The sequence below is a fragment of the Corvus brachyrhynchos genome, unplaced genomic scaffold (assembly GCF_000691975.1).
Source record: "Corvus brachyrhynchos isolate BGI_N302 unplaced genomic scaffold, ASM69197v1 scaffold258, whole genome shotgun sequence".
NCBI lineage: Eukaryota > Metazoa > Chordata > Aves > Passeriformes > Corvidae > Corvus > Corvus brachyrhynchos.
Window position 1 is genome coordinate 1,178,730 of NW_008240122.1, and position 10,563 is coordinate 1,189,292.

At 39.1% G+C, this 10,563-nt stretch overlaps 1 protein-coding gene across 6 annotated transcripts in view; it reads left to right on the forward strand.

Annotated features, from left to right (window-relative positions):
• The first annotated feature begins 6 nt into the window (after positions 1 to 6).
• The window catches only part of PKDCC (protein kinase domain containing, cytoplasmic), a 119,358-nt gene continuing 108,801 nt past the window's right edge, over positions 7 to 10,563 (forward strand). For 3 of the 6 annotated variants that reach the window (XM_017744889.1, XM_017744886.1, XM_017744887.1), the window contains exons 1-2: positions 7 to 1,971; positions 3,823 to 5,149. The gene's annotated coding sequence lies outside the window, so the exon portion shown is untranslated. The remainder of the gene's footprint in view (positions 1,972 to 3,822; positions 5,150 to 10,563) is intronic. The other 3 variants (XM_017744885.1, XM_017744884.1, XM_017744888.1) reach the window with 3 other exon arrangements.

The window sequence follows — 10,563 nt, forward strand, 5'->3', positions numbered from 1 at the left end:
CACAGCTTGTGGAAATATGTCACATTTCTGTGGTGCAGCAGAGTGGGAGGCAGAAAATCTGGATCTTATTACAAGTTTGGCCATAGTCTTCCTATGTGAACATGGGTAAATTATTTATTTCTGCATTCATAATACAGCCATGTTAATCACCTACTTCGCAGGGTGAAGGTGGCTGATCTGTAGCATTCTTGAGTGTTTAAGCAGTTGAGATGGGACTCCTAAAATATGTAAAGTATGTCTTAGTACTGTGTTTGGCTAGTATGGAGACTTCTGGGCAACCTGAAGCTTCTCTGTGGGACAGAACAAGTGGCTACAGCTGCTAATGCTCATTCCACCCAGATGTCCTGGGATGTGGCTGCATGGCAGCCCAGACCTGCTCTTCAACAGCTCCTCAGGTGAGTCACCCTCGTGTTCCATCCTGTTAAGGTTTTGGTATGAAACATGTAGGATTAATGAAGTTGGCTATCACTCCAACGTGAAAATAAAGGAAAATCTGCTGAGCTCTGGTGAGAAGAACTACCAGAGCAAAGCAGTCTGGGAGAGAGCAGGTGGTCCAATCCCTCCTGCCACATGCATCTTTATACCTGCATGTCTGTTTAAGCCATGCTTTAAAATGTGCCACTGATGCACCAAGCTGGTACCAAAGTGCAAATATCAGGATTGATTCATACTACAATGCACCTTTCAGCCATCTTCTTGTTCTCCAAAATAAATAAGCTGCATGGGTTAAAGAGTGCAGTCTTCCCCACGTGTCAAAAATCTCTGGCGCACTCTGTTTGCTCAGTTGCTCTGATCCTATAAATTATGTGTACTGTGTTCATCTTGGACTCCTACTGCCTTATTTTCCCACTTACTGCATAGCTTGGCAATGTTAGAAGGGACATATTTCTCCTCCCCTTCCTTCTTTTTGTTTTTCTGGCTGTGCATTTGATTTAACTGGGACTGTAAAATGACAGCATTAATTGCCAGTCTGCCACAAGCTTCACAGTTTATTTGATAGCGGGCACTCCTTACACCATGGTGTAAATGTAGCAAAGAGTCATGCTAACCTACTCCTTCGTGTGCAGCTCGTCTGTGCAGTGTGTGTAAGAAAAAGGCCCACACTTGGCACTGACAGGGGTTGAGAATAGATCTGGCAAAACTTATTCTTCCCTAGAAACTGAACCGAGAGAGTGAGCAACCTCCAGGCTCCCAGGCAGCAGCCGAGCATCGGGCCCGGATTCAAACTCCATGCAAAGCTGATGGATGACACAGTCTAGAAAAAAAGGAAGAGGAGAGAAAGCTCCCTCTTGGTAAACAAGCTATTCCCCAGTTGATTCTGTTTAAGATCCCCATCCAGGAAAGGCTCCTGTGTGCACTTTGTACACTTACGTAATTCCACCAAACCGGGTGTGACATCAGGGTGCTGCCCAATTAATCTAATGTAAAATTATGTCTGAAGATTAGGTGACTTCCAGGACTGGCTCTTTACTGACAATCTTTGGACCATTTAGAAAAAAAAAGCATCTTTTCAGAGCAATCAAGACACCAGGAGGAGCTCATAATATGAAATACGGACCTGTTTTTCCTAAAAATTTTCTAAAATTAAAGATTCCCAAACATTTTATTATAGTTTTTCACTGCTTAGTCTTCCTTGCTAAACTACACTAAAGATTAAAGCTTTTTGAAGGTGGAGGGGTATATGAACAAGTTCAAAAGCCTTAAAATGGCATTAGTTGGTAGGGTGTAGCTGGTTTACCAGAGTTACCAAACAATACTTAACTTCCATACAAACACAACATGCAATTAAATGCATTCATCTTGTTCATCAGACTAGAACTGAATCTTCCAGAATTTAACTGTGCTTGATAGCTGCACATAACATGAAATGATCTTGAAAAAGTTTGCCATGATATTTATTTCTGTCTTTTCCTCAATTTACCAGGAACTAAGGCAGCAAATCTGAGGGAGCAGTTTAATAAGAATATGGGGGTAAGTGATGGGAATTTAAAGGAAAAGTCATGGTTATTAAGGTGTTTTGCTTCTGCTGAAAATCACCTTAATTCCTCATGCAAGACTTCTGCAACTTCTGCTTTTGCAAGTAGCTTTGTGGGTCTTCATAGCTGGAAACCTGATGTTGTCTGTGGCCTTCATGGATGAGAGAGCGAGTATGACATGCTCACCTTCTATCGATTTTCCAGATCCAAGAATGCTAATATTTTTCCTATGCAATCACAGTGGTGTTTACATTTTTTTGGGATTTGAAGTCTGTTTTGATGCTTTATGAAGTCTGACATTGCTTGAATAAACAAATTCTTAATAATTGATTAAAAAGCATAGCTGTACCACTTAATCTGTCTACACAAGAGGCATTTTTCCTCTGGGACAGGACTAACCCAGCATTTAGTTAATCAAGTTTTAAAAGCTGTGAATTTAAGCTCTTTGGGATATATACATTACCAATTGCAGGAAGTTGGGAAATAAAAGGAACTTTTCAAATAAAAAGATGTCAATTTAATAGCAAAGGAGCTGGAAACAGATGTTTCACGCAAAGTATAAGAGTTGTGTCATTCCTTTAGGTTTTCAAAGTCACTTCTTGTCAGATGCATTGGTTAAGAGAGAAAATTAATGAGCTGTGTTAAGTTTTATTACACAATCTTCTGATGTGGGAAAGCTTCCCTGCAGGAACAGCTCTGTGCATGGCTTAACTGATTTAGGCATGCCTGGTGCAGTATTCTCCAGAATGTGTTGGAGATCAAAGTAGGGAGAGTTATTCAGGTTTTATGGCAAGGTAATTAAAAAAATATGGGGATTATTACATATAAATCATACTTGCATAAATTTACTGGTAAAATAAAATCTAGTAAACACATTTAAAAAATGAGATCAAGAAAATATTCAGCCACATATGTTACCATTGCAGATGCAAATCTGCACTCTGAAGTCCACAGAGCTGACCTCCTTCTTCCACTGCAGAGAATTTGGCCCAGTTGCGTTCTACTGGTGTTCTTGTTTTCCTAAAAAAAACAACCCAAAAAGCATGCTGAGCTCTCCTGCTTTGTGACAATGTGAAGATGGCTGCTTTGTACCAGGCACAAAATGGTCCCAGGTAGAGCAGTCACAAGACTTCCCTTGGCTTCTGAGGTGATTTCATCTGAAAATTCATTCTCCTAGAAACAGACTTGTGTGTCTGAACATTTGTTAGCATCTGTTAACAGTGCAGACTCTGAGTGAAGAGAAGGTTTTGATCCTTTGACCCTTCTGGTTAAAGGGGTAAAAAAAGCCCTAGAACACTGCAAGGACTTTCTGTTCTCAGGGGAGCGCATACAAGCTCAGGAAAGATTGTAGCTTATCCTTTCTGGGCATGTACAGGAGAAATGGATGCATGCACTATACTCCAAATAGGGCCCAAAAAATCCCAGTCTAGAAAGAGGGAGAGATGATCCAGTTGTAAATGTTTAAGTACTGATCATGAAATGCAGAATACACTTCCCTCTGAGTGGAAGAGAAATGAAGATTATTGTGAAACTTATGTTTAATCAGAGGAGAGCTTCCACATTTCTGTCACACAAATATGCAGAAAGGATAAGCTTATAGCTTCAGCTGTCCTGAATTCAGTGGTACCATATGATGACAGAACACACATGCACAAGTCTGTATAAATATATACACAGTGGAAGTCAAAATATATAACACTGTCAGGACTGAGCTTTCTCTCTCCAAGGATGGGCATATGCCCTCCTCGGTCTAATTGGGTTTATGACTCTTCATGTGTGTATATGCAAGAGATATGAAATACAAGTACTGTAGCTTTTGATGTGAAATAACATTTTCTTGTACCAGCTACAGGTCCCTGAGAGACTATATGTGAAGTTCACAGCGGAAGCTCTGCAACTGAAGCCCTGGCAACAGAACAAGCAGAACACACTTGGCTGTCATTTCTCCAGTCTTCTCTGCTGCAGTGCTAAATTGAATGAAAGAGGAGCTATTGACTGGCAACTCCATGCAGATGAAACAGTTCAATTTCGACAAGGAAAACCTATGTGAAGTTTCAGTGAAAATCCACACATGCTTTGCTCTTCTGGGTGATGAAATATTTTCCTGAAGAAACCACCCAACAATGTCAAAATGTTTAAAGGTACTTGATTGCGAAATGCTGAAGATCCTGGTGTTTGGCATGGCTGCTTTCCCACTTGTAACCTTTTTCAAAGAATCAATAGATGCTGCATCTAATAATGACAATGAGTGTGTATTACAGATATACTACCTGGACCTGGAAGCTGATGGGCAGACCTGAAAGTATTGCAGAACTAAGTTTTATCTGCATGCTTCCTGAGAATGCAGAGCTGTTAATCACATGTGCACAGTCTTGAAGACAAGGACCAGAAAACTCACTGAGATTTTGAAACAACAATAACGTAAAGCCCGTTGCAAGATTTAATATAAAATCTGAACAGTAAAGAATTCTGTGATGTATCTGGTTCTTGTTTGATGTACTTCTACTGCCACAGTTAATATAGTGTTTGCAGTGCACACATAAAGCAGATATGCCCAGATTCCTCTCTAAAAGAATTAAATTATTTTATAGTCATGCATGCTATCTTTTCTGTTATTTCTCTCCCACAATTTCTATAGGCTTTATTTAGTTATGTAAGTTGTTCTTAACAGCTTTCAACATAATTTGCTTTAAGGTAACGGTAGTGATAGATGGTTATAGAGAAGGCTATAAGGATTCTTCTAAGAAAGTTCTGAGCAAGAAGGACGTCCCTCTTTCTTGGGGATTTCCAGAGTCTGAGAGAAAATAATCCTCAAATGAGCTATTCAAAGACAAGATTTTCTACTCTCAGGTGGCAATGATTGTTTATTTCACTACAGCAGAATAAAAATCACCCTCCAACACACCATCAGTCAAATTTTCAAAATATTTCAGCCCCCTGAAAATAGAATTGAAGTAGGATCTAAGCTTTTCTAAAGGCTGGTGCCAGTTCTTCAGACATAAAGTTCACTTTTCAGCCTTACTTACTCTGTATGCTTGAAAACATCAGTGAGCTGAGGATTTTCTTGCTTTCTCTGCAGGCATGCTGCATGCAGGTGTGAATATTTTATGCAGGATCTGCAGAAAGACAGGAACATACAAAGCCTATTGCACAGGCTGTCATGTCTGGCCAAGGTAGGTCTGACTTGAATATTCCCAAAGTATTCCCTTCTTCCCAAAATCAACAGGAACCCTCACTTCAGTTGTGTTAAGGTCAAGGGCTGGGCAAAGCTGACTCCAAGCATTTAGCTGCTTAACATCATTATTTCGCCCTTTGTAAAATGGCATCATCATTGGGAAACTCCTTGAAATTCTTACCTAGAAGCTGCTTTAAAAATTGGAACATTATTACTATTAGGTTACTGTGGAACTGGAAAAAAATTTGCCCTGAACTTTTCTCAAATGTGTTTATGACTAGAAGGCAGCCTACACGAGTCTGTATCTAGACAGATTCATGAGCATAATGTTTCTCAAGGCAAAACTCATTTTAGAGGCTCGCTAGATTTACTTCAGACAGTTCCACCTTCCCTATTTGGAACAGCCTGTTACCAGCCTAACTGCAAGAACTAAGCCATTTATGGACAGAATTTTTTGTTTCTGTGCTAACACCAGTGTCAGCAGGAGAATGATCACTGGAGGTGATGCTAACTGTCAAAAATGTAGTTGCTCTCCTGTAAGAGTGACAAAAGGCTCTAGAGGGGAAGCATGACCCTATAAGACCTGCTCCTTCTGATTCTAAAAGGATCAGATAAAATGAGGAACTGGCTCTGGACTGTTAGGATGGTTTTGTGATGAGGTACATGGCTTGGGCAATCTGATTATGGGCCCTCTGCATCTTGTACCGTCTTGAAGGTGAAATTTGCTCTTTACCAGCTTTTCCCTTGGCGTTGCTCATCTTTTGCTTACAACTATCTACATGGATGAGATTTTAGTAATTTCTTACGTAAGGCAGTACAATTTAATGGTTTTGCCTAACTAGAACTATACTAGTTTATTTGAAGCAAGGGCATGCCTTTCTGACAAAGTTCTCTCTAAACCATTGAATATGTTGTACTAATGTTTATTTATTTTTTGATGAGTGCAATGATTTGGTAATCATCTATAAATACTTTTTCTTCCGAGTGTGCAGTGTTTAATGTATGGTTTTATTTATTAAAGAATGGCATGTACTTAAGTTACACCAGTGTATTCTTGTCTGACATCTGCCCCATTGATAAGTTAAATGCACCTTGTATTCAAGCATGGCATCAGTTTGGCTGTCATGCACTGAGGACATTGCTGTCTCAGTTCTGACACAAGTGTCCAAGCAGATATGTAACACTGTCCATTGAGATGGTCAATACAAATTCACTGACATCAGCAAAGCTGCTGTAAGAGTAGGAAACCTTCTTACATTTTTGGAACAAATATTACTGACGGTGAGTGATTTTTAATGGAATTTTCATTGTTGTCAGGGTTGCTATTGTAGATATAACTCAGGTTTCTGATGTCATGATGCAAAGACACAGAGAGTCTGCTTTCCTTCACCTCATGGCGTGCTCAAGAGTTAGGAGGAGTGACAGAGCAGCTTGGTGGGCACCTGGTGTCTAGCCAGTGTCAAACCACCACAATTTAGAGTAGGCTTCATTCAATTATCACATAATCACATAATGATTTACCTTTCACATATACATTTGCAAAATTCTAAGGCACTGTGAGTTTAAAGACAAAGTCCAACACAACAAGGAGTGGAACAACACACTGAAAGTCAAAAAGCGGCCACAAGATGTTCTTTCAAAACGTGAAACTGCTCAGTCAGAAGGAGAAACTTCAGTTCTTTGCAATTAACCCTACTCTAGTAATCTTTCTGCAAGAAGGCACAGACATCTGTTTGTCTTTCCATGCAACATGTGCTGTGGCAGGATGAAAATCAGAAGCAGAGCTAGTTGCCCTTCCAGAAACTCCCAGATCTGATGTAAGATTAGAATATTGGGATATAGACTCTTTGAGGTGGCACAAATAACAGCAGAGAACAAAACACAACCCAAATGTCCCTAAACTCCAGTACAAAAATTGTAGTTAAACCTCCCTTGATATCCTTTAAAACCAACTTGCATTGTTTTCTGTGCTTATTCCTTGTGTTCGGTGCAGGTAATTGACTGCTTCTAGGCTTTGAACTAATTATCATTCCGGAAAGCGCTTTCCAAACCACAACTGCTTTATGGGCCAGCTCCTGTTCTCAGTGAATCACAGGAGTTCTGCTGGTGACTTTGGTGGGAGAAGGAGCAGTGCTAATGAAGTAGTCATATAAAAGAAAAAAGCAGGGGGAAAAGTAAACTACTTTCCCAGTGCTTTGAGGTTAAGGTTAGAAGTTTGCTATAGTCATGACAGCAAAATGATTTTTCTATAGCTTTTTCTTTAAAATATAAATGCAGCATTGGCTTATTAAGCACATCCTGATCTCTGCCTGTGTACATACTGTTGCTACATATTCTAATTTTGGCAGGAAGCAAATACTGGAGTCTATTTTGCTTTGTATTTGCTAGAGACAACTTTTTTGTCACAGCTCCATGTGACAGATCAGCTATTTCTCCCCTGCTGTTCTCAAAAGAGTTTATAATATCAACCTTAAAAATCACATTTCTTTGGTAAATTTCTCCATGATAAAGTCAGCCATAAAATGGAAGACAAATGCCTTTGGGCTTATGAATTCTTCTTTCTCTCAAGCAGCAAAATGCTGTTATTTTGAGAAGTGTCTGTGTTCATTGTTTCTCTGAAATCTGAACTTTTTCCACTTGGAGACAGCTAACTCCCTGAGAATCTTGCAGAAATGGTATTAGATGTTGATCTCTTTGTAGCAGAGCAGGGGGAAGCAGACAGCCAGACCACATCGATCTGGGCTGCAGGATGTGTTTAGTGAAAAATCTATAGGCTCAGCTTAGGGTGTCAGCTGTCAGTCTGCAGAGCATCTGTCAGAGGAGTATTTGCTGCAGTGCTGCTGAATGTGAGTAATGCTTCCACAATATGGCAGGACGATGCTATAGATTACAGTGGTAATGGAGCACATCCTGAACAGCTGAGCCTGCTCTCTCTCGCTCATTCAACAGCAAGAGCTGCCTCGCTATAAGAGCTTGGGGGATTATGTACTCCAAACAGCTGTCTATAGCACCGTGGATTTATTTGGGCTAAATGAGAACTTGCTTTCTTTAGCTAAATCAAACTTTATCAGACAGTTTTACTGTTGGCAGTTAAAATAAAATGTGTTTGCTGAACAGTAAACACCTTGTTACTGTTAGGAAGGATTATATAAACAAAAGGCATACACAATGAAGTCTTATGCCAGCTGACTTACTGTCAAAATAATATACTGCTGTTAGCGGAATTGTGCTCACTTGAAGGAAATTATAGGCCTAAAAACACATCGTGAATGACAAAGAAGCCATTTTTCCACAAATAATCTTTAAAAAGTTTAATACACTGTGCCTCGTAGAAGTGGTTTCAGAGACCTACGATGCTGAATCCTCATACAGGAATGTTAGGAAAAACTGGGTGAACTGCCTGAAAGCTTCAAAGGTTTACTGAATTTGCATAATGCACTGGATCAACTAGATTTAACATTTCCCCCTATGAGATATGCGGGAGTTTTTTTGTCCAGCAAAACTACAAATCCTCCCTTTCAAAATAGTATACACTGTCCTTCTTTCACTTATTACACTATGTAATTTATGCAACTACAGAATGCTCATGAGCAACAAAATATATGTAGCAATCATATTAGACTACTTATGTAGCATAAATCAGCTTCCTTTTACTCCTTGAGAAATTGAAAGTAAGGCGGGTATTCTCTTTTATAATCACAAGGGTAAAGGCAGGTCCAGGCCCAGCAGAGTCACTGAAAGGAGTTATGGTAACTACAATGAGTTTTGGATTATTCTTCAGAGAGATTGAAAATTAATTTATTTTCTTTGTGTTGAAAACTAAAGTCCCAATCCAGGAAAACATAGGGCTAATGTTACCTGCACTTTCTCACTCCGTTCTGAATTTCACTGTGCAAAAAAGATTTGCATTTCTTCCTACAAATGTACAAACCATTTCTTTTAATTTAAGAGTTAAAACATCAGAATCCATCTGAAATTACCAGGAAATGTCTTCTGCCTGCAGAACCCACTTTGTGACTATAATATAGACAGGAAAGATTTCTACACTAGGAAAGATGCGCAGTATCTCAAAACTCAAGAGCTGTAACCTGCATTCCAGCTAATGGCTTCTCAAGGATAATTTGAGGAAAGATTTGTTAAGTCTGCAAATTCTTGAATAAAATTCTGTAATTTACACAAATGTGTGTCATGAAACCCAAGTGAAGCATTTATTAGTATATTTAGGTTTATTCCTTACTATGTCTATGTTTGGAAGGCTTATTTTTCTAGGAGGAGAACATGCTGGAGGTTGAAAAGGGGAATTTTAATGGTGCCTTATAAATTTTCCTTCAGCGAAAACTGGCTCCAGGTGAAGCTAAGATGAAGCTTTCCACACATTTCCCAACAGAATGTCTTGCTTCCTTAATGTTATGCCTGACCTTAGAAATGCCCCTTTTCCACATTCTTACTGAAAAGCTTATAAAATATTATTTTGTGGACAAATACAGAAATTTCTTTGCAATTACTTCTTCCAGTTCTTTAGGAAAACTTGAGGACCCGGCACTAATCCCTCTGTGCTGTTTGTCATGACCGTAGTGTACTAAAAAGAAGAGAGGCTCTTAAATCCACCTTCTTACGTCTTAGAAAAAAAGTCACAAATGAAAAGATTTCTTCTATTTCATCTTTCAGTAACAGAAAAAGATATCTGGTTAATAAATATTGCTGCTGTAAATTTTAGGACAAGGTCTAGAACTACCATTTTGTTATGTTAAGCAAAAATGGGCATTTAGGAATCTTTCCAGGGGAAATCAAGGGTAAAGTGACTTCATGAGGATTTGTTATTGGTCTTTTTAAAGTATGTATATAATTTATGCTGGTACACAAGTGATTTGCCTGGGCTAATTAATTAGGGTCAAACCCATTATAGGTCCACACTGTTGACCTTTGACATAAACCTGAAGGATCAGGAAAGATGATCACTTATTTTAATTATTTTCTGAATTCAGGTCTTTTTAAAATGAAATTACAGACAGGATATTTTATGGAGAACACGATACCTTAGAATTTAATCCTTCCTTCAAACCAGGCATTAGATGGCTTACTCTTCCAAGAAAAAGTCATTTATGAAACTGCATGCAAATTTTTAGCATGTATCAAATTGCTTTCTCTGGCATGTGATATGGCACAGGCAGAGAACAGTGACAACAGAAGATGCAAAATTAAAGTCAATTCTCCCATGCACTAACATGCTCCAGTGTGAAGCAATTAAAATTTCCTGAACAAGCTGCTCTGTAAAGAACAGGTCAAGTGAGGCACAGCTGCCTTCAGATTTATTTCCTTCTGTCCATTGAATTCCTTGGGTTGTAAAAACTCCTGACACTTAGTGAGGAAGATACAACTATTAGGAGCTACTCAGACCCCAACCATCCACTT